Below are 22,661 nucleotides of genomic sequence, written 5' to 3'. Positions count from 1 at the left end.
TTTTTTCAGGGAGAATTTAGAAAACAAATAAAACAAAACATAGGCTTTCTATGGCCCACTGAGTGAGAGATGACGCACACAGGAGTCAGGAGTGGCACACAAGCCCAGAGGCCAATATTGTTCTCCCAATGATTGATGTAGTAATTTTTTCAGGTAGATTTTGGAACCCAAATCAAGCTAAAAAAATAATAGGCTTTCTATGGCCCACAATTGGAGAGAGAGAGAGAGATGGCACACCCAGGAGTCAAGACTGGCACACAAGCAGAAAGGGCAATATTAATCTCCCACTGATTTTTTTTTTTCTTCAGGGAGACTTTAGAAAAAAAAAATAATAGAATAAAATGATTTTTTCAGGAAGAATTTAGAAACCAAATAAAATAAAATTATTTCTTCAGGGAGAATTTAGAAAACAAATAAAACAAAAAATAGGCTTTCTATGGCCCACTGAGTGAGAGATGACGCACACAGGAGTCAGGAGTGGCACACAAGCCCAGAGGCCAATATTGTTCTCCCAATGATTGATGTAGTGATTTTTTCAGGTAGATTTTGGAACCCAAATCAAGCTAAAAAAATAATAGGCTTTCTATGGCCTACAATTGGAGAGAGAGAGAGAGATGGCACACCCAGGAGTCAAGACTGGCACACAAGCAGAAAGGGCAATATTAATCTCTCACTGATTTTTTTTTTTTTTCAGGGAGACTTTAGAAAAAAAAAATAATAGAATAAAATGATTTTTTCAGGAAGAATTTAGCAACCAAATAAAATAAAATGATTTCTTCAGGAAGAATTTAGAAAACAAATAAAACAAAACATAGGCTTTCTATGGCCCACTGAGTGAGAGATGACGCACACAGGAGTCAAGAGTGGCACACAAGCCCAGAGGCCAATATTGTTCTCCCAATGATTGATGTAGTGATTTTTTCAGGTAGATTTTGGAACCCAAATCAAGCTAAAAAAATAATAGGCTTTCTATGGCCCACAATTGGAGAGAGAGAGAGAGATGGCACACCCAGGAGTCAAGACTGGCACACAAGCAGAAAGGGCAATATTAATCTCTCACTGATTTGATTTTTTTTTTTCCTCAGGGAGACTTTAGAATAAAAAAAATAATTAAAAAAAATGATTTTTTCAGGAAGAATTTAGAAACCAAATAAAATAAAACGATTTTTTCAGGGAGAATTTAGAAAACAAATAAAACAAAAAATAGGCTTTCTATGGCCCACTGACTGAGAGATGGCACACACAGGAGTCAGGAGTGGCACACAAGCCCAGAGGCCAATATTAATCTCCCACTTTTTTTTTTTTTTCAGGGAAAATTTATAAACCCAATAAAAAAAATAATAAATAGGCTTTCTATGGCCCACTATCTGAGAGAGAGAGATGGCACGCTTAGGACTGGCACACAAGCCCAAAGGCCAATATTAATCTCCCTTTTTTTTTAAGGGAGAATTTATAAAACAAAAAAAAAATAAATAAATAGGCTTTCTATGGCCCACTATTTGTGAGAGAGATGGCACGCTCAGGACTGTCACACAAGCCCAGAGGCCAATATTAATCTCCCACTTTTTTTTTTTTTTCAGGGAAAATTTATAAACCCAATAAAAAAAATAATAAATAGGCTTTCTATGGCCCACTATCTGAGAGAGAGAGATGGCACGCTTAGGACTGGCACACAAGCCCAAAGGCCAATATTAATCTCCCTTTTTTTTCAGGGAGAATTTATAAAACCAAAAAAAATAAATAAATAGGCTTTCTATGGCCCACTATTTGTGAGAGAGATGGCACGCTCAGGATTGGCACACAAGCCCAGAGGCCAATATTAATCTCCCACTTTTTTTTTTTTTTTTCAGGGAAAATTTATAAACCCAATAAAAAAAATAATAAATAGGCTTTCTATGGCCCACTATCTGAGAGAGAGAGAGAGAGATGGCACGCTTAGGACTGGCACACAAGCCCAAAGGCCAATATTAATCTCCCTTTTTTTTTTCAGGGAGAATTTATAAAACAAAAAAAAAAAAATATAGGCTTTCTATGGCCCACTATTTGTGAGAGAGATGGCACGCTCAGGACTGGCACACAAGCCCAGAGGCCAATATTAATCTCCCTCTTTTTTTTTTTTTTTCAGGGAAAATTTATAAACCCAATAAAAAAAATAATAAATAGGCTTTCTATGGCCCACTATCTGAGAGAGAGAGATGGCACGCTTAGGACTGGCACACAAGCCCAAAGGCCAATATTAATCTCCCTTTTTTTTTTCAGGGAGAATTTATAAAACCAAAAAAAAAGAAAATAAATAGGCTTTCTATGGCCCACTATTTGTGAGAGAGATGGCACGCTTAGGACTGGCACACAAGCCCAAAGGCCAATATTAATCTCCCACTGATTGATTTATTGATTTTTTCAGGTAGAATTTAGAACCCAAATAAAGCAAAAAAAAAAAATAGGCTTTCTATGGCCCACTGAGTGAGTGATGATACACACAGGAGTCAGGAGTGGCACACAAGCCCTGAGGCCAATATTTTTCTCCCACTGATTGATGTAGTGATTTTTTCAGGTAGATTTTGGAACCCAAATCAAGCAAAAAAAATAAATAGGCTTTCTATGGCCCACTGACTGAGAGATGGCACACACAGGAGTCAGGAGTGGCACACAAGCCCTGAGGCCAATATTTTTCTCCCACTGATTGATGTAGTGATTTTTTCAGGTAGATTTTAGAACCCAAATCAAGCAAAAAAATAAATAGGCTTTCTATGGCCCACTGAGTGAGAGATGGCACAGACAGGGATGGCACTCTAGCAGAAATGCCAATCTTAATCTCCCACAAAAAAAAAAAAAAAAAAAAAAGGAACTGTCCTTCAATTACTATCTCCCTGCAGTAATCTCAGCCAGGTATGGCAGGCAGCAATAAGGAGTGGACTGATGCACAAATTAACCCCTTTCTGCCATTCGACGTAATATTCCGTCCATGTGGGGTGGGCCTTAATTCCCAAGGACGGAATATTACGTCCAGCGAGATCGGCCGCGCTCACGGGGGGAGCGCCGCCGATCGCGGCCGGGTGTCAGCTGCTTATCGCAGCTGACATCCGGCACTATGTGCCAGGAGCGGTCACGGACCGACCCCGGCACATTAACCCCCGGCACACCGCGATCAAAGATGATCGCGATGTGCCGGCGGTGCAGTGAAGCATAGCGCAGGGAGAGGGCTCCCTGCGGGCTTCCCTGAGACCCCCGCAGCAACGCGATGTGATCGCGTTGCTCCGGGGGTCTCCTACCTCCCTCCCTGCAGTAAGTCCCGGATCCAAGATGGCCGCGGATCCGGGTCCTGCAGGGAGGGAGGTGGCTTACCAAGTGCCTGCTCAGAGCAGGCACTTGGTAACGCTGCACTGCTCTCAGACAGATCGGTGATCTGTCAGAGTGCTGTGCAAACTGGCAGATCACCGATCTGTATTGTCCCCCCCGGGACAAAGTAAAAAAAAAAATTTCCAAGTGTGTAAAAAAAAAAAAAAAAAAAAATCCTAAATAATGAAAAAAAATATATATATTATTCCCATAAATACATTTCTTTATCTAAATAAAAAAAAACCAATAAAAGTACACATATTTAGTATCGCCGCGTCCGTAACGACCCGACCTATAACACTGGCCCACTAGTTAACCCCTTCAGTAAACACCGTAAGAAGAAAAAAAAAAAAACACGAGGCAAAAAACAACGCTTTATTATCATACCGCCAAACAAAAAGTGGAATAACACGCGATCAAAAAGACGGATATAAATAACCATTGTACCGCTGAAAGCGTCATCTTGTCCCGTAAAAAATGAGCTGCCATACAGCAACATCAGCAAAAAAATAAAAAAGTTATAGTCCTCAGAATAAAGCGATGCAAAAATAATTATTTTTTTCTATAAAATAGTTTTTATCGTATAAAAGCACCAAAACATAAAAAAAAGATATAAATAAGGTGTCGCTGTAATCGTACTGAACCGAAGAATAAAACTGCTTTATCAATTTTACCAAACGCGGAACGGTATAAACGCCTTCCCCAAAAGAAATTCATGAATAGCTGGTTTTTGGTCATTCTGCCTCACAAAAATCGGAATAAAAAGCGATCAAAAAATGTCACGTGCCCGAACATGTTACCAATAAAAACGTCAACTCGTTCCGCAAAAAACAAGACCTCACATGACTCTGTGGACTCAAATATGGAAAAATTATAGCTCTCAAAATGTGGTAACGCAAAAAATATTTTTTGCAATAAAAAACGTCTTTCAGTGTGTGATGGCTGCCAATCATAAAAATCCGCTAAAAAACCCGCTATAAAAGTAAATGAAAAAAATGTATTTATTTCCATTTTCCCATTAGGGTTAGGGCTAGGGTTAGGGCTAGGGTTAGGGCTAGGGCTAGGGTTAGGGCTAGGGCTAGGGTTAGGGTAGGGTTAGGGCTAGGGCTAGGGTTAGGGCTAGGGTTAGGGTTAGGGCTAGGGCTAAGGTTAGGGCTAGGGTTAGGGCTAGGGTTAGGGCTAGGGTTAGGGCTAGGGCTAGGGTTAGGGCTAGGGTTAGGGTTAGGGCTAGGGCTAGGGTTAGGGTTAGGGCTAGGGTTAGGGCTAGGGTTAGGGCTAGGGCTAGGGTTGGGACTAGGGTTAGGGTTAGGGCTAGGGCTAGGGTTAGGGCTAGGGTTAGGGTTGGATCTAGGGTTAGGGCTAGGGTTAGGGCTAGGGTTAGGGTTAAGGCTACAGTTAGGGTTGGGGCTAAAGTTAGGGTTAGGGTTTGGATTACATTTACGGTTGGGAATAGGGTTGGGATTAGGGTTAGGGGTGTGTCTGGGTTAGAGGTGTGGTTAGGGTTACCGTTGGGATTAGGGTTTGGGGTGTGTTTGGATTAGGGTTTCAGTTATAATTGGGGGGTTTCCACTGTTTAGGCACATCAGGGGGATCTCCAAACGCGACATGGCGACCGATCTCAATTCCATCCAATTCTGCATTGAAAAAGTAAAACAGTGCTCTTTCCCTTCCGAGCTCTCCCGTGTGCCCAAACAGGAGTTTACCCCAACATATGGGGTATCAGCGTACTCAGGACAAATTTGGCAACAACTTTTGGGGTCCAATTGCTCCTGTTACCCTTGGGAAAATACAAAACTGGGGGCTAAAAAATAATTTTTGTGGGAAAAATGAGATTTTTTATTTTCACGGCTCTGCGTTATAAACTGTAGTGAAATACTTGGGGGCTCAAAGTTCTCACAACACATCTAGATAAGTTCCTTGGGGGGTCTAGTTTCCAATATGGGGTCACTTGTGGGGGGTTTCTACTGTTTAGGTACATTAGGGGCTCTGCAAACACAATGTGACGCCTGCAGACCATTCCATCTAAGTCTGTATTCCAAATGGAGCTCCTTCCCTTCCGAGCCCTCCCATGCGCCCAAACGCTGGTTCTCCCCCACATATAGGGTATCAGCGCACTCAGGACAAATTGCACAACAACTTTTGTGGTCCAATTTCTCCTGTTACCCTCAGGAAAATACAAAACTGGGGGCTAAAAAATTATTTTTGTGGGAAAAAATTTTTGTTTTATTTTTACGGCTCTGCATTATAAACTTCTGTGAAGCTCTTATTGGGTCAAAGTGCTCACCACACATCTAGATAAGTTCCTTAGGGGGTCTACTTTTCAAAATTGTGTCACTTGTGGGGGGTTTCAATGTTTAGGTACATCAGTGGCTCTCCAAACGCAACATGGCGTCCCATCTCAATTCCTGTCAATTTTGCATTGAAAGGTCAAACGGCGCTCCTTCCCTTCTGAGCTCTCCCATGCGCCCAAACAATGGTTTACCCCCACATATGGGGTATCAGAGTACTCAGGACAAATTGTGCCACAACTTTTGTGGTCCAATTTCTTCTCTTACCATTGGGAAAATAAAAAAATTTTGTGAAAAAAATGATTTTTTATGTTTACGGTTCTGCATTATAAACTTCTGTGAAGCACTTGGTGGGTCAAAGTGCTCACCACACCTCTAGAAAAGTTCCTTAGGGGGTCTACTTTCCAAAATGGTGTCAAATGGCGCTCCTTCCCTTCCGAGCTCTGCCATGCGCCCAAACTGTGGTTAACCCCCACATATGGGGTATCAGCGTACTCAGGACAAATTGTACAACAACGTTTGGGGTCCATTTTCTCCTGTAACCCTTAGAAATAAAACAAATTGGAGCTGAAGTAAATTTTTTGTGAAAAAAAGTTAAATGTTAATTTTTATTTAAACATTCCAAAAATTCCTGTGAAGCACCTGAAGGGTTAATAAACTTCTTGAATGTGGTTTTGAGAACCTTGAGGGGTGCAGTTTTTAGAATGGTGTCACACTTGGGTATTTTCTATCATATAGACCCCTCAAAATGACTTCAAATGAGATGTGGTCCCTAAAATAAAATGGTGTTGTAAAAATGAGAAAAAACTGGTCAACTTTTAACCCTTATAACTCCCTAACAAAAAAAAATTTTGGTTCCAAAATTGTGCTGATGTAAAGTAGACATGTGGGAAATGTTACTTATTAAGTATTTTGTGTGACATATCTCTGTGATTTAATTGCATAAAAATTCAAAGTTGGAAAATTGCGAAATGTTCAAAATTTTCGCCAAATTTCCATTTTTTTCACAAATAAACGCAGGTAATATCAAAGAAATTTTACCGCTATCACTACCACTTTATAGCCCCTGTGACGCCGCAGACAGCAAGCCAATCACTGCAATGCCCTTCTCTAAGATGGTGGGGACCAGGACCTATGTCATCACGCTGCCCACACTCTGCGTTTACCTTCATTGGCTGAGAAATGGCGCTTTTCGCGTCATTGAAACGCGACTTTGGCACGAAAGTCGCGTACCGCATGGTTGACCCCGCACAGGGGTCGGATCACGTTTCATGAAACCCGACTTTGCCAAAAGTCGGCGACTTTTGAAAATGAACGACCCGTTTCGCTCAACCCTAATCACTACACCTGTGTCCTGAACCACCCAAATGTCTAGGGGAAAAGAAAAACAAAACACAGTACAGAGAAAAAAAAATGGTCCCAGAACTTCTCTTTTCCCTCTATTGAGAAGCATTAGTACTTTGGACCTCCAGTACTGTTATGAACAGGTGATTCAGAACCACAATGGACCTAGTGGTTAAGATCACACAAGTGACCTGGTAGTTACTAACATAGGATGAGCTCTGAGACGTGGGAACTCTGCTGACCGCAATCCCTAATCCTATCATACCACACTAGAGGTAGCCGTGGATTGCGCCTAATGCTCCCTATGCAACTCGGCACAGCCTGAGAAACTAGCTAGCCCTGAAGATAGAAAAATAAGCCTACCTTGCCTCAGAGAAATTCCCCAAAGGAAAAGGCAGCCCCCCACATATTATGACTGTGAGTTAAGATGAAAATACAAACACAGAGATGAAATAGATTTAGCAAAGTGAGGCCCGACTTACTGAACAGACCGAGGATAGGAAAGATAGCTTTGCGGTCAGCACAAAAACCTACAAACAACCACGCAGAGGGGCAAAAAGACCCTCCGCACCGACTAACGGTACGGAGGTGCTCCCTCTGCGTCTCAGAGCTTCCAGCAAGCAAGAAAAACCAATATAGCAAGCTGGACAGAAAATATAGCAACCAAAAATAACACAAGCAAAACTTAGCTTATGCAGAGCAGACAGGCCACAAGAACGATCCAGGAGAAAGCAAGACCAATACTGGAACATTGACTGGAGGCCAGGAACAAAGAACTAGGTGGAGTTAAATAGAGCAGCACCTAACGACTTAACCTCGTCACCTGAGGAAGGAAACTCATAGACAGAACCAGCCGAAGTACCACTCATGACCACAGGAGGGAGCTTGACCACAGAATTCACAACAGGGTTGGAGCTAGAATTGGGGGGCTTCCACTGTTTAAGTACATCAGGGAGTCTCCAAGCACGACAGCCAATTTTGCGCTCAAAAAGTCAAATGGTGCTCCCTCCCTTCTGAGCTCTGCCGTGCGCCCAAACAGTGGGTTACCCCCACATATGGGGCATCAGCACACTCGGGATAAATTGGACAAGAACTTCTGGGGTCCAATTTCTGTTGTTACCCTTGTGAAAATAAAAACTTGGGGGCTACAAAATCATTTTTGTGGAAAAATATATATATATTTTTTTTTTATGACTCTGCATTATGAACTTCTGTGAAGCACTTGGGCATTCAAAGTTCTCACCACACATCTATATAAGTTCCTTGGGGTTCTAGTTTCCAAAAGGGGTCACTTGTGGGGGTTACTACTGTTTAGGTACATCAGGGGCTCTGCAAACGCAACATAACGCCCACAGACCATTCTATCTAAGTCTGCATTCCAAAACGGCGCTCCTTCCCTTCCGAGCTCTGCCGTGCGCCCAAACAGTGGTTTACCCCCACATATGGGGCATCAGCATACTCAGGATAAATTGGACAACAACTTTAGTGGTCCAATTTCTCCTGTTACCCTTGTGAAAATAAAAACTTGGGGGCTACAATATCTTTTTTGTGAAAAAAAAATATTTTTTATTTTCACGACTCTGCATTCTAAACTTCTGTGAAGCACTTGGGCATTCAAAGTTCTCACCACACATCTAGATAAGTTCTTTGGGGGTCTAGTTTCCAAATGGGGTCACTTGTGGGGGGTTACTCCAGTTTAGGTACATCAGGGGCTCTGCAATCGCAACATAATGCCCACAGACCATTCTATCAAAGTCTGCATTCCAAAAAGGCGCTCCTTCCCTTCCGAGCTCTGCCGTGCGCCCAAACAGTGGTTTACCCCCACATATGGCGCATCAGCGTACTCGAGATAAATTGGACAACAACTATTGCAGTCCAATTTCTCCTGTTACCCTTGTGAAAATAAAGACTTGGGGGCTACAATATCTTTTTTGTGGAAAAAAAATATTTTTTATTTTCACGACTCTGCATTCTAAACTTCTGTGAAGCACTTGGGCATTCAAAGTTCTCACCACACATCTAGATAAGTTCTTTGGGGGTCTAGTTTCCAAATGGGGTCACTTGTGGAGGGTTTCTACTGGTTAGGTACATCAGGGGCTCTGCAAACGCAACATAATGCCCGCAGACCATTCTATCAAAGTCTGCATTCCAAAACGGCACTCCTTCCTTCCGAGCTCTGCCGTGCGCCCAAACAGTGGTTTACCCCCACATATGGGGCATCAGCATACTCAGGACAAATTGGACAACAACTTTTGGGGTCCAATTTCTCTTGTTACCCTTGTGAAAATAAAAACTTGGGGGCTAAAAAATCTTTTTTTGTGGAAAAAAAAATATTTTTTATTTTTACGACTCTGCGTTATAAACTTCTGTGAAGCACTTGGGCATTCAAAGTTCTCACCACACATCTAGATAAGTTCCATGGGGGGTCTAGTTTCCAAAATGGGGTCACTTGTGGGGGATTTCTACTGTTTAGGCACATCAGGGGCTCTCCAAACGCGACATGGCGTCCGATCTCAATTCCAGCCAATTCTACATTGAAAAAGTAAAACGGCACTCCTTCTCTTCAAAGCTCTGCGGTGCGCCCTAACAGTGGTTTACCCCCACATATTGGGTATCAGCGTACTCAGGAGAAATTGCACAACAACTTCTGTGGTCTAATTTCTCCTGTTACCCTTGTGAAAATAAAAATTTGTGGGCAAAAATATCATTTTTATAGAAAAAATGTGATTTTTTTTTTCACGGCTCTACATTATAAACTTCTGTGAAGCACATGGGGGTTCAAAGTGCTCACCACACATCTAGATAAGTTCCTTACGGGGTCTAGTTTCCAAAATGGGGTCACTTGTGGGGGTTTCCACTGTTTAGGCACATCAGGGGCTCTCCAAACGTGACATGGTGTCCAATCTCAATTCCAGCCAATTCTACATTGAAAAAGTAAAACGGCGCTCCTTCAATTCCAAGCTCTGCGGTGCGCCCAAACAGTGGTTTACCCTCACATATGGGGTATCGACGTATTCAGGAGAAATCGCACAACAACTTTTGTGGTCTAATTTCTCCTGTTACCCTTGTGAAAATATGAATTTGTGGGCGAAAAGATCATTTTTGTGTAAACAAAAGCGATTTTTTATTTTCACGGCTCTACGTTATAAACTTCTGTGAAGCACTTGGGGGTTCAAAGTGCTCAGCACACATCTAGATAAGTTCCTTAAGGGGGTCTAGTTTCCAAAATGGTGTCACTTGTGGGGAGTTTCCACTGTTTAGGCACATCAGGGGCTCTCTAAACGTGAGATGGCGTCCGATCTCAATTCCAGCCAATTCTGCATTGAAAAAGTCAAATGGCGCTCCTTCACTTCTAAGTTCTGCGGTGCGCCCAAAAAGTGGTTTACCCCCACATATGGGGTATTGGCGTATTCAGGAGAAATTGCATAACAAAATTTATGGTTACATTTCTGTTTTTACACTTGTGAAAATAAAAAAAATGGTTCTGAATTAAGATGTTTGCAAAAAAAAGTTAAATGTTCATTTTACCTTCCACATTGTTTCAGTTCCTGTGAAGCACGTAAAGGGTTAATAAACTTCTTGAATGTGGTTTTGAGAACCTTGAGGGGTGTAGTTTTTAGAATGGTGTCACACTTCATTATTTTCTATCATATAGACCCCTCAAAATGACTTCAAATGTGATGTGGTCCCTAAATAAAATGGTGTTGTAAAAATGAGAAATTGCTGGTCAAATTTTAACCCTTATAACTCCCTAACAAAAAAAAAATTTTGTTTCCAAAATTGTGCTGATGTAAAGTAGACATGTGGGAAATGTTATTTATTAACTATTTTTCGTGACATATCTCTTTGATTTAAGGGCATAAAAATACAAAGTTTGAAAATTGCAAAATTTTAAATTTTTTTGCCATATTTCCTTTTTTTCATAAATAATCGCAAGTAATATCGAAGAAATGTTACCACTAACATGAAGTACAATATGTCACGAAAAAACAATCTCAGAATCAGCAGGATCCGTTGAAGCGTTCCAGAGTTATAACCTCATAAAGTGACAGTGGTCAGAATTGCAAAAATTGGCTCGGTCATTAAGTACCAAATTGGCTCTGTCACTAAGGGGTTAATATTACGGTTAAGGTTGGGATTAGGGTTAGGGTTGGGATTACGGTTAGTGGTGTGTTAGGGTTAGGGTTATGGATAGGGTTCGGATAAGGGTTAGGGGTGTGTTGGGGTTAGAATTGGGGGGTTTCCACTTTTTAGGCACCTCAGGTGCTCTCCAAATGCGGCATGGCGTCTGATCTCAATTCCAGCCAATTCTGCGTTGAAAAAGTCAAACGGTGCTCCTTCCCTTCCGAGTTCTGCCATGCGCCCAAACAGTGGTGTACCCCCACATATAGGGTATCAGCGTACTCAGGACAAATTACACAACTATTTTTAGGGTCCAATTTCTCCTGTTAACCTTGGGAAAATAAAATATTGGGGACTAAAAGATCATGTTTCTGGAAAAAATATGTTTTTTTTATTTTCACGCCCAGGCATTATAAACTTTGGTGAAACACCTGGGGGTTCAAAGTTCTCATCACACATCTAGGTAAGTTCCTTTGGGAGGTCTATTTTCCAAAATAGTGTCACTTGTGGTGAGTTTCCACTGTTTAGGCACATTAGGGGCTCTCCAAACGTGAGATGGCGTCCGATCTCAATTCCAGCCAATTTTGCATTGAAAAAGTTAAATGGCGCTCCTTCCCTTCTGACCTCTGCCATGCACCCAAACAGTGGTTTCCCCCACCTGTAGGGTACCAGCATATTTATGACAAATTTCACAACAACTTTTGGGGTCCAATTTCTCCTGTTACCCTTGGGGAAATAGAAAAAATTGGGATTTGAATTAATTTTTTTGTGAAAGAAAGTTTTTTTTAAACATTCCAAAAATTCCTGGGAAGCACCAAAAGGGTTAATATACTTCTTCAATGTGGTTTTGAACACCTTGAGGGGTGCAGTTTTTAGAATGGTGTCATTTTTTGGTATTTTCTATCATATAGACCCCTCAAAGTGACTTCAAATGTGATGTGGTCCCTAAAAAAATGGTGATGTAAAAATGAGAAATCGCTGGTCAACTTTTAACTTCCCAACAAAAAAATGTTGGTTCCACAATTGTGTTGATGTAAAGGAGACATGTGGGAAATGTTACTTATTAAGTATTTTGTGTGACATATCTGTGTAATTTAAAGGCATGAAAATTCAAAGTTGGAAAATTGCAAAATGTTCATATCAAAGAAATTTTACCACTATCATGAAGTATAATATGTCAGTAGAAAACTAAAAAAAATCTGAATCACCGGGATCCATTGAAGCGTGGATGAGGTTCTTTATTTTCTCAGATGGTAAAGCTGCCCACTCTTCTTGGCTAAAAGCCTCCAGTTCCTGTAAATTCCTGGGCTGTCTAGCATGAACTGTGCTCTTGAGATCTCCCTAGAGTGGCTCAATGATATTGAGGTCAGGAGTAGGGTTGAGCGAAACGGGTCGAGCATTTTCAAAAGTCGCCGACTTTTCACAAAGTCGGGTTTCATGAAACCCGATCCGACCCCTGTGCGGGGTCGGCCATGCGGTACGCGACTTTCGCGCCAAAGTCGCGTTTCAATGACGCGAAAAGCGCCATTTCTCAGCCAATGAAGGTAAACGCAGAGTGTGGGCAGCGTGATGACATAGGTCCTGGTCCCCACCATCTTAGAGAAGGGCATTGCAGTGATTGGCTTGCTGTCCGCGGCGTCACAGGGGCTATAAAGGGGCGTTCCCGCCGACCGCCATGTTACTACTGCTGATCTGAGCCTAGGGAGAGGTTGCTGCCGCTTCGTCAGAAGCAGGGATAGCGTTAGGCAGGGTCCATTAACCACCAAACCGCTTGTGCTGTAGCGATTTCCACTGCCCAACACCACCTTCGGTGTGCAGGGACAGTGGAAGCTACATTTTTTTTTTTTTCCCCTCAGCGCTGTAGCTCATTGGGCTGCCCTAGAAGGCTCCCTGATAGCTGCATTGCTGTGTGTACGCCGCTGTGCAAACCAACTGCTTTTTTCAAAGCACAAATCCTCTTGTTCCTTCCTTTCTGCACAGCTATCTTGTTTGTTTGTCCACACTTTTTATTTAATTTGTGCATCAGTCCACTCCTTATTGCTGCCTGCCATACCTGGCTGAGATTACTGCAGGGAGATAGTAATTGAAGGACAGTTCCTTTTTTTTTTTTTTTTTGTGAGAGATTAAGATTGGCATTTCTGCTAGAGTGCCATCCCTGTCTGTGTCATCTCTCACTCAGTGGGCCATAGAAAGCCTATTTATTTTTTTTGCTTGATTTGGGTTCTAAAATCTACCTGAAAAAATCACTACATCAATCAGTGGGAGAAAAATATTGGCCTCAGGGCTTGTGTGCCACTCCTTACTCCTGTGTGTGCCATCTCTCAGTGGGCCATAGAAAGCCTATTTATTTTTTTGCTTGATTTGGGTTCCAAAATCTACCTGAAAAAATCAATAAATCAATCAGTGGGAGATTAATATTGGCCTTTGGGCTTGTGTGCCAGTCCTAAGCGTGCCATCTCTCTCTCTCAGATAGTGGGCCATAGAAAGCCTATTTATTATTTTTTTTATTGGGTTTATAAATTTTCCCTGGAAAAAAAAAAAAAAAGTGGGAGATTAATATTGGCCTCTGGGCTTGTGTGCCAGTCCTGAGCGTGCCATCTCTCTCACAAATAGTGGGCCATAGAAAGCCTATTTATTTTTTTGGTTGATTTGGGTTCTAAATTCTACCTGAAAAAATCACTAAATCAATCAGTGGGAGATAAATATTGGCCTCTGGGCTTGTGTGCCACTCCTGACTCCTGTGTGCGTCCTCTCTCACTCAGTGGGCCCTAGATAGCCTATTTTTTGTTTTATTTGTTTTCTAAATTCTCCCTGAAAAAATCATTTTATTTTATTTGGTTTCTAAATTATTCCTGAAAAAAATCATTTTTTTTGTATTTTTTTTTCTAAAGTCTCCCTGAAAAAAAACAAAAAAAACAAATCAGTGGGAGATTAATATTGCCCTTTCTGCTTGTGTGCCAGTCTTGACTCCTGGGTGTGCCATCTCTCTCTCTCCAATTATGGGCCATAGAAAGCCTATTAATTTTTTTGCTTGATTTGGGTTCCAAAATCTACCTGAAAAAATCACTAAATCAATCAGTGGGAGATAAATATTGGCCTCTGGGCTTGTGTGCCACTCCTGACTCCTGTTTGCGTCCTCTCTCACTCACTGGGCCCTAGAAAGGCTATTTTATGTTTTATTTGTTTTCTAAATTCTCCCTGAAAAAATCATTTCATTTTATTTGGTTTATAAATTCTTCCTTAAAAAATCATTTTTTTTTTTTTTCTAAAGTCTCCTTTTTAAAAAAAAAACCACAAATCAGTGGGAGATTAATATTTACATTTGCGCTTCAGTGACAGTCCTGCGTGTGTGGCATCTCTCTCATTTGTTGCCACCAACAACAGAGTGTGTAACATTGTGCCTGATTTTCGTTGTGGTCTCACCCACCTGTAAAGGGGTAGCTAAATCATACTGAAGTTATAGCTCACCGTGTAAGTTGTGTGACTGCAACAAATACCGTTAGTTTGGTAACGTTTTTAAAACAATGAGGAAGTCTGGTGGAAGAGGTCATGGCCGGGGGCGTTCATTGTCAGCTGGTAATGAGGGTAGTGGTAGTGGTGGAGCATCAGGTGGTCGTGGGAAAAAAAGTATTGCACCTAAGTCTGGAGCTGTGGAGCCAGGTTCGTCGTCTGGCTACACAAGGCCTCGAACGCTCCCTTTTCTGGGAGTAGGAAAACCGCTTTTAAAGCCGGAGCAGCAAGAGCAAGTTTTGGCTTATCTTGCTGACTCAGCCTCTAGCTCTTTTGCCTCCTCTCGTGAAACTGGTAAAAGTAAAAGCAGCGCGTCGTTAGTGGATGTTCACGGTCAGGGACAAGTCGCTTCCTTGTCCTCTTCAGCAAAAACAACAACAGAGAAGAATGCAGCAGGCGACACAACGGGTTACTCCATGGAGCTCTTTACACATACCGTCCCTGGCTTAGAAAGTGAAGCAGTTAACAGTCCATGCCCATTACAAGTTGAATCTGACATGGAGTGCACTGATGCACAGCCACAGCCAGACTACTATGCTGGTCCTTTGACTCAGACCACAACATTGCCCTCGCAGGGTGCTGATCAAGAATCAGACCCTGATGAGACTATGTTGCCCCATCACGAACGCTATACCACCGACCGACAAGGTGACACAGACGAAGTAGCACACGAGCTACAAGAAGAGGTAATAGATGACCCAGTTCTTGACCCCGATTGGCAGCCATTGGGGGAACAGGGTGCAGGCGGCAGCAGTTCTGAAGCGGAGGAGGAGGGGCCGCAGCAGGCATCAACATCGCAACAGGTTCCATCTGCCGGGCCCGTATCTTGCCCAAAACGCGTGGCAAAGTCAAAACCTGTTGGAGGACAGCGTGGCCATCCGGTTAAAGCTCAGTCTGCAATGCCTGAAAAGGTATCCGATGCTAGAAAGAGTGCAGTCTGGCATTTTTTTAAACAACATCCAATTGATCAGCGCAAAGTCATCTGTCAAAAATGTTCAACTACCTTAAGCAGAGGGCAGAATCTGAAAAGTCTCAATACAAGTTGCATGCATAGACATTTAACCACCATGCATTTGCAAGCTTGGACTAACTACCAAACGTCCCTTAAGGTTGTAGCACCCTCGGCCAATGAAGCTAGTCATCAACGCAACATCCCTTCCGGCAGTGTAGGGCCACCATTTTCTGCACCACCTGCAGTATCTGTGCAGGTTTCTTTGCCAGGCCAAAGAAGTCAGGGTCAGGGAATCACCAGTTTCGTAGTAGGAAACACTGCATCTAGGGCACCGGCAGCAACAATACCATCTCCCACTGTCTCTCAGTCTGCCATGTCCACCGGCACCCCCGCTAGTTCCACGATCTCCAGCTCTCCAGTCCAGCTCACCCTACATGAGACTATGGTTAGAAAAAGGAAGTACTTAGCCTCGCATCCGCGTACACAGGGTTTGAACGCCCACATAGCTAGACTAATCTCGTTAGAGATGATGCCCTACCGGTTAGTTGAAAGCGAAGCTTTCAAAGCCCTGATGGACTACGCTGTACCACGCTACGAGCTACCCAGTCGACACTTTTTTCCAGAAAAGCCATCCCAGCCCTCCACCAGCATGTTAAAGAGCGCATCGTCCATGCACTCAGGCAATCTGTGAGCACAAAGGTGCACCTGACAACAGATGCATGGACCAGTAGGCATGGCCAGGGACGTTACGTGTCCATCACGGCACACTGGGTAAATGTGGTGGATGCAGGGTCCACAGGGGACAGCAAGTTTGGGACAGTTCTGCCTAGCCCACGGTCTAGGAAACAGTTGGCTGTAGCCATTCGCACCCCCTCCTCCTCCTCCTCGTCCTCCTGCAGAAGCGAGACCTCGTCCACAGACCGCAGTCGCACAACCACTCCATCCGCAGCTGCCACTGTTGCACACCAGGTCTCCCATTATGGGGCAGCTACTGGCAAACGTCAGCAGGCTGTATTGGCTATGAAGTGTTTGGGCGACAACAGACACACCGCTGAAGTTCTGTCCGAGTTCTTGCAGAAAGAAACGCAGTCGTGGCTGGGCACTGTAGATCTTGAGGCAGGCAAGGTAGTGAGTGATAACGGAAGGAATTTCATGGCTGCCATCTCCATTTCCCAACTGAAACACATTCCTTGCCTGGCTCACACCTTAAACCTGGTGGTGCAGTGCTTCCTGAAAAGTTATCCGGGGTTATCCGACCTGCTCCTCAAAGTGCGTGGACTTTGCTCACATATCCGCCGTTCGCCCGTACACTCCAGCCGTATGCAGACCTATCAGCGTTCTTTGAACCTTCCCCAGCATCGCCTAATCGTAGACGTTGCAACAAGGTGGAACTCAACACTGCACATGCTTCAGAGACTGTGTGAACAGAGGCGGGCTGTTATGTTTTTGTGGGAGGATACACATACACGGGCAGGCAGTAGGATGGCAGACATGGAGTTGTCAGGTGTGCAGTGGTCGAAGATTCAAGACATGTGTCAAGTCCTTCAGTGTTTTGAGGAATGCACACGGCTGGTTAGTGCAGACAACGCCATAATAAGCATGAGCATCCCCCTAATGCGTCTGCTGATGCAAAGTTTGATGCACATAAAGGATCAGGCGTCTGCAGCTGAGGAAGAGGAAAGCCTTGATGACAGTCAGCCATTGGCTGGCCAGGGCAGTGTACAGGACGAGGTAGCGGGCGAAGAGGAGGAGGAGGACGAGGAGGATGATGGGGATGATTATATTTTTAATGAGGAAGCTTTTCCGGGGCCAGTGGAAATTGTTGGCGCGGCAAGGCCGGGTTCTGGTTTTTGGAGGGACACAAGTGACGTGGATTTGCCTGAAACTGCCCCTCAACCAAGCACAACCACAGATTTGAGAACTGGAACTTTGGCCCACATGGCGGATTATGCCTTACGTATCCTCAAAAGGGACACACGCATAACAAAAATGATGAACGATGACGATTACTGGTTGGCCTGCCTCCTTGATCCTCGCTATAAAGGCAAATTGCAAAATATAATGCCACATGAGAACTTGGAACTAATATTAGCAACCAAACAATCAACTCTTGTTGACCGTTTGCTTCTGGCATTCCCTGCACACAGCGCCCGTGATCGTTCTAACACGAGCTGCAGGGGCCAGCAGACCAGAGGTGTTAGAGGGGCAGAAATCAGAAGTGTCGTTGGCCAGAGGGGTTTTCTGACCAGGTTGTGGAGTGATTTTGCTATGACCGCAGACAGGACAGGTACTGCAGCATCAATTCAAAGTGACAGGAGACAACATTTGTCCAGTATGGTTACTAACTATTTTTCATCCCTTATCGACGTTCTCCCTCAACCGTCATTCCCATTTGATTACTGGGCATCAAAATTAGACACCTGGCCAGAATTGGCAGAATATGCATTGCAGGAGCTTGCTTGCCCGGCAGCTAGTGTCCTATCAGAAAGAGTATTCAGTGCTGCAGGTTCAATACTAACAGAAAAAAGGACTCGTCTGGCTACCCAAAATGTAGATGATCTAACCTTCATTAAAATGAACCACAACTGGATTTCGAAATCTTTTGCCCCACCTTGCCCGGCTGACACCTAGCTTTCCTATGTAAAGGTCTTGCCTGTGGACTATTCTGAACGACTTTTCCAATCTCGTAATTTGCAGCACCTGATTGTCCAGCATCCGACATGTTAACACCTCCCTAAATGGCCAAAGTCCCCACACGGGGCCGTGGTATCGCCACTTGGCGCCAGCACCCGTGAGAGTACTGTTTGTCTGAAGAGGTGGGTGTGCCCGCTTTTGGTCGACGGCACTGCCACTAGGTCCCTCATAGTACAATAAAGTGTCTGGCGGTGGTGGTGCGCACCCAACGTCAGACACACCGTTGTAATATGAGGGGCCCTGGGCCTGTACCGCCGGCCACAAGACAGTCCCCCCCCCAGGTCAAACAGTGCTCTACCACTTGCAAAATTTTCTCTCACAGCTTCACCAATGTTTAGTCTATGCGCTGACATCCTTCAATGCCTGGCACTGTCAATACCATTGTATTGACATTTTTCTTATGTTAGGCCTTCGAAGCCTGTCTGCGGTCACTCCTTCCACTAGGCCTCCACTGACCTGTCTACTGCTGCCCGGGTTCCCCTGGAACCAATTTTAAATTGCCTACAGCCAGCCCAATTTATTATGTTAGGGCTTCGAAGCCTGTCTGCGGTCCCTCCTTCCACTAGGCCTCCACTGACCTGTCTACTGCTGCCCGGGTTCCCCTGGAACCAATTTTAAATTGCCTACAGCCAGCCCAATTTATTATGTTAGGGCTTCGAAGCCTGTCTGCGGTCCCTCCTTCCACTAGGCCTCCACTGACCTGTCTACTGCTGCCCGGGTTCCCCTGGAACCAATTTTAAATTGCCTACAGCCAGGCCAATTTATTATGTTAGGGCTTCGAAGCCTGTCTGCGGTCCCTCCTTCCACTAGGCCTCCACTGACCTGTCTACTGCTGCCCGTGTACCCCTTGAACCAACATCAGAAAATATAAAAATAAGTATTTTGCTTATAAAAAAGAAAATACTGGAGAGATATCAAATGCAGACATTTTAACATTAAAAACAAACACATACAACAAAAATCTGGTACAGTACTAAAAATGGCCACCAGCTACAATAACTTTCTTCTGCAAGTAGTTAACTGAAAGTTTTTTTCAATTTAAAACACAGATATGGCATCCACCGAGTGTTGTCCTGTCGCGTCTTTATATTATTGCCAAGAAGATGCAAAACAATGAAAATAATAAAATCATTATTTACCAAAAAAATAGAGTAAGTCAAAACCACATTGCAAATAAACATTCATTACAAATAAAGAAGCAGGGCGCGTCCGAGGGTGAGTATATACCTAATAAGAATATAATCACCCTCGGACGCGCCCTGCTTCTTTCCGACAGCCTTCCTTCCTAAGAATCAGCCCTTCCGTGGTGTAGAGAGAGGGTGTGTTACACTCCAAGTTGTTCCCCAGGTTGCCTTTCCTGAGCTTCGATCTTCATGCTCTCGTTTAGTAGTTGTCGGAAAGTAGGCTGCATTAGGCCTACAAAATGGGTATGGGGTGGAGAGAGATGGTGTGTTACACTCCAAGGTGTTCTCCAGGTTTCCTCGCCATTGCTTCGATCTTCCGACTCTCGTTTAGTAGTTGTAGAAAACTACACTGCATTAGGCCTACAAAATGGGTATCGGGTGGAGAGAGATTTTGTGTTACACTCCAAGGTGTTCCCCAGGTTGCCTTGCCATTGCTTCGGTCTTCCGACTCTCGTTTAGTAGTTGTAGAAAACTACACTGCATTAGGCCTACAAAATGGGTATCGGGTGGAGAGAGATGGTGTGTTACACTCCAAGGTGTTCCCCAGGTTGCCTTGCCATTGCTTCGGTCTTCCGACTCTCGTTTAGTAGTTGTAGAAAACTACACAGCATTAGGCCTACAAAATGGGTAAGGGGTGGAGAGAGATGGTGTGTTACACTCCAAGGTGTTCTCCAGGTTTCCTCGCCATTGCTTCGATCTTCCGACTCTCGTTTAGTAGTTGTAGAAAACTACACTGCATTAGGCCTACAAAATGGGTATCGGGTGGAGACAGATGGTGTGTTACACTCCAAGGTGTTCCCCAGGTTGCCTTGCCATTGCTTCGGTCTTCCGACTCTCGTTTAGTAGTTGTAGAAAACTACACTGCATTAGGCCTACAAAATGGGTATCGGGTGGAGAGAGATGGTGTGTTACACTCCAAGGTGTTCCCCAGGTTGCCTTGCCATTGCTTCGGTCTTCCGACTCTCGTTTAGTAGTTGTAGAAAACTACACAGCATTAGGCCTACAAAATGGGTATGGGGTGGAGAGAGATGGTGTGTTACACTCCAAGGTGTTCTCCAGGTTTCCTAGCCATTGCTTCGATCTTCCGACTCTCGTTTAGTAGTTGTAGAAAACTACACTGCATTAGGCCTACAAAATGGGTATCGGGTGGAGAGAGATGGTGTGTTACACTCCAAGGTGTTCCCCAGGTTGCCTTGCCATTGCTTCGGTCTTCCGACTCTCGTTTAGTAGTTGTAGAAAACTACACTGCATTAGGCCTACAAAATGGGTATCGGGTGGAGAGAGATGGTGTGTTACACTCCAAGGTGTTCCCCAGGTTGCCTTGCCATTGCTTCGGTCTTCCGACTCTCGTTTAGTAGTTGTAGAAAACTACACAGCATTAGGCCTACAAAATTGGTATGGGGTGGAGAGAGATGGTGTGTTGCACTCCAAGGTGTTCCCCAGGTTTCCTCGCCATTGCTTCGATCTTCCGACTCTCGTTTAGTAGTTGTAGAAAACTACACTGCATTAGGCCTACAAAATGGGTATCGGGTGGAGAGAGATGGTGTGTTACACTCCAAGGTGTTCCCCAGGTTGCCTTGCCATTGCTTCGGTCTTCCGACTCTCGTTTAGTAGTTGTAGAAAACTACACTGCATTAGGCCTACAAAATGGGTATGGGGTGGAGAGAGATGGTGTGTTACACTCCAAGGTGTTCCCCAGGTTGCCTTGCCATTGCTTCGGTCTTCCGACTCTCGTTTAGTAGTTGTAGAATACTACACAGCATTAGGCCTACAAAATGGGTATGGGGTGGAGAGAGATGGTGTGTTACACTCCAAGGTGTTCTCCAGGTTTCCTCGCCATTGCTTCGATCTTCCGACTCTCGTTTAGTAGTTGTAGAAAACTACACTGCATTAGGCCTACAAAATGGGTATCGGGTGGAGAGAGATGGTGTGTTACACTCCAAGGTGTTCCCCAGGTTGCCTTGCCATTGCTTCGGTCTTCCGACTCTCGTTTAGTAGTTGTAGAAAACTACACAGCATTAGGCCTACAAAATGGGTATGGGGTGGAGAGAGATGGTGTGTTCCACTCCAAGGTGTTCTCCAGGTTGCCTTTCCTGAGCTTCTATCTTCAGGCTCTCGTTAAATTGTGGTTAAATGGAACAACTGCATTTGGCGTACTAGTTGGTTTGGGGCCTACTAACAGTGTCTGCCGCTCCTTGCTGTTCTCCTGGTTTCCTGTCCTGAAATTCCGTTTTCAGGCGCTCGTTAAGTAGTTGTTAATGTTAGACTGCATTTGGCCTACTAGTTGGGTTGGGGCCTACTATCAGTGTCTGCCACTCCTTGCTGTTCTCCTCCACTGAACAAAGCTGTGCCGCCTGTTTACTATGGTTGCCAATTTTGAACTGCATTTCGACTACTTACTGATTTGGGCCTACTCTCTGTGTCAGCCTCTCATTGCAGTTGTCCTCCACTGCAATGCCCCCTGGTTATTCCTGTGTTACCAATTTTGAACTGCATTTAGCCCACTTTATTATTTGGGCCTATATCTGTGTTTCCTCCTCATCCTGCCCATTGCCCAGCCAGTGATAGATGAGTCTGCTGGTGCATTGACCCATAAAGCAACATTCCCCGTGCACGCTACACAACAACATTGTGACCCTGCTGAAAGTCAGGTTGCTCTTCCCGCATACCATACCACCTTACACGGGGACAAAGAGGAAGGTGCAGATGAAAGTGCAGGTTCCTTAATCAGGTGGGGGGAGGAATACTAGTTGGCGACGTCACTGGCACAGGGCCTCTCATAGTACGCAAAAGTGTTGCTGCCGGTGGGAGGCGCCCCCGCCGTGCAAACACACCGCTGTACTTTGAGGGGCCCTGTGCCAGTGCCAATGCCAACGAGTGGGCCCCCCCTGCTTGCTCAGGTTCACAGCACTTGCAAAGTTGAAATACTTACCTCTCCCTGCTCCACTGCTGTGACGTGGTCCAGATTTCCTGGGCCCACTAATTACTTGAACCAGCCCTACCCACCACAACTTTAGCCAAATGACCCCCAATTTCAAATGCCTTCCAATTATTATAAGGTAAATTACGCTTGACAAGCTTCATTAAGAAGAATGGATGGTTTTGACATTAAAATGGGCACTCTAGGTGTTTTCCTGGCCCCCACTAACTGCCGACTATGCTGCCCCATTGACTTGCATTGGGTTTCTTGTTTCGGTCGATCCCGACTTTACGTCATAATCGGCCGAT

This window comes from Ranitomeya imitator, chromosome 1 (genome assembly GCF_032444005.1).
Source record: "Ranitomeya imitator isolate aRanImi1 chromosome 1, aRanImi1.pri, whole genome shotgun sequence".
Classification (NCBI taxonomy): Eukaryota; Metazoa; Chordata; class Amphibia; order Anura; family Dendrobatidae; genus Ranitomeya; species Ranitomeya imitator.
Note: the sequence above shows the minus strand (reverse complement) of the source record.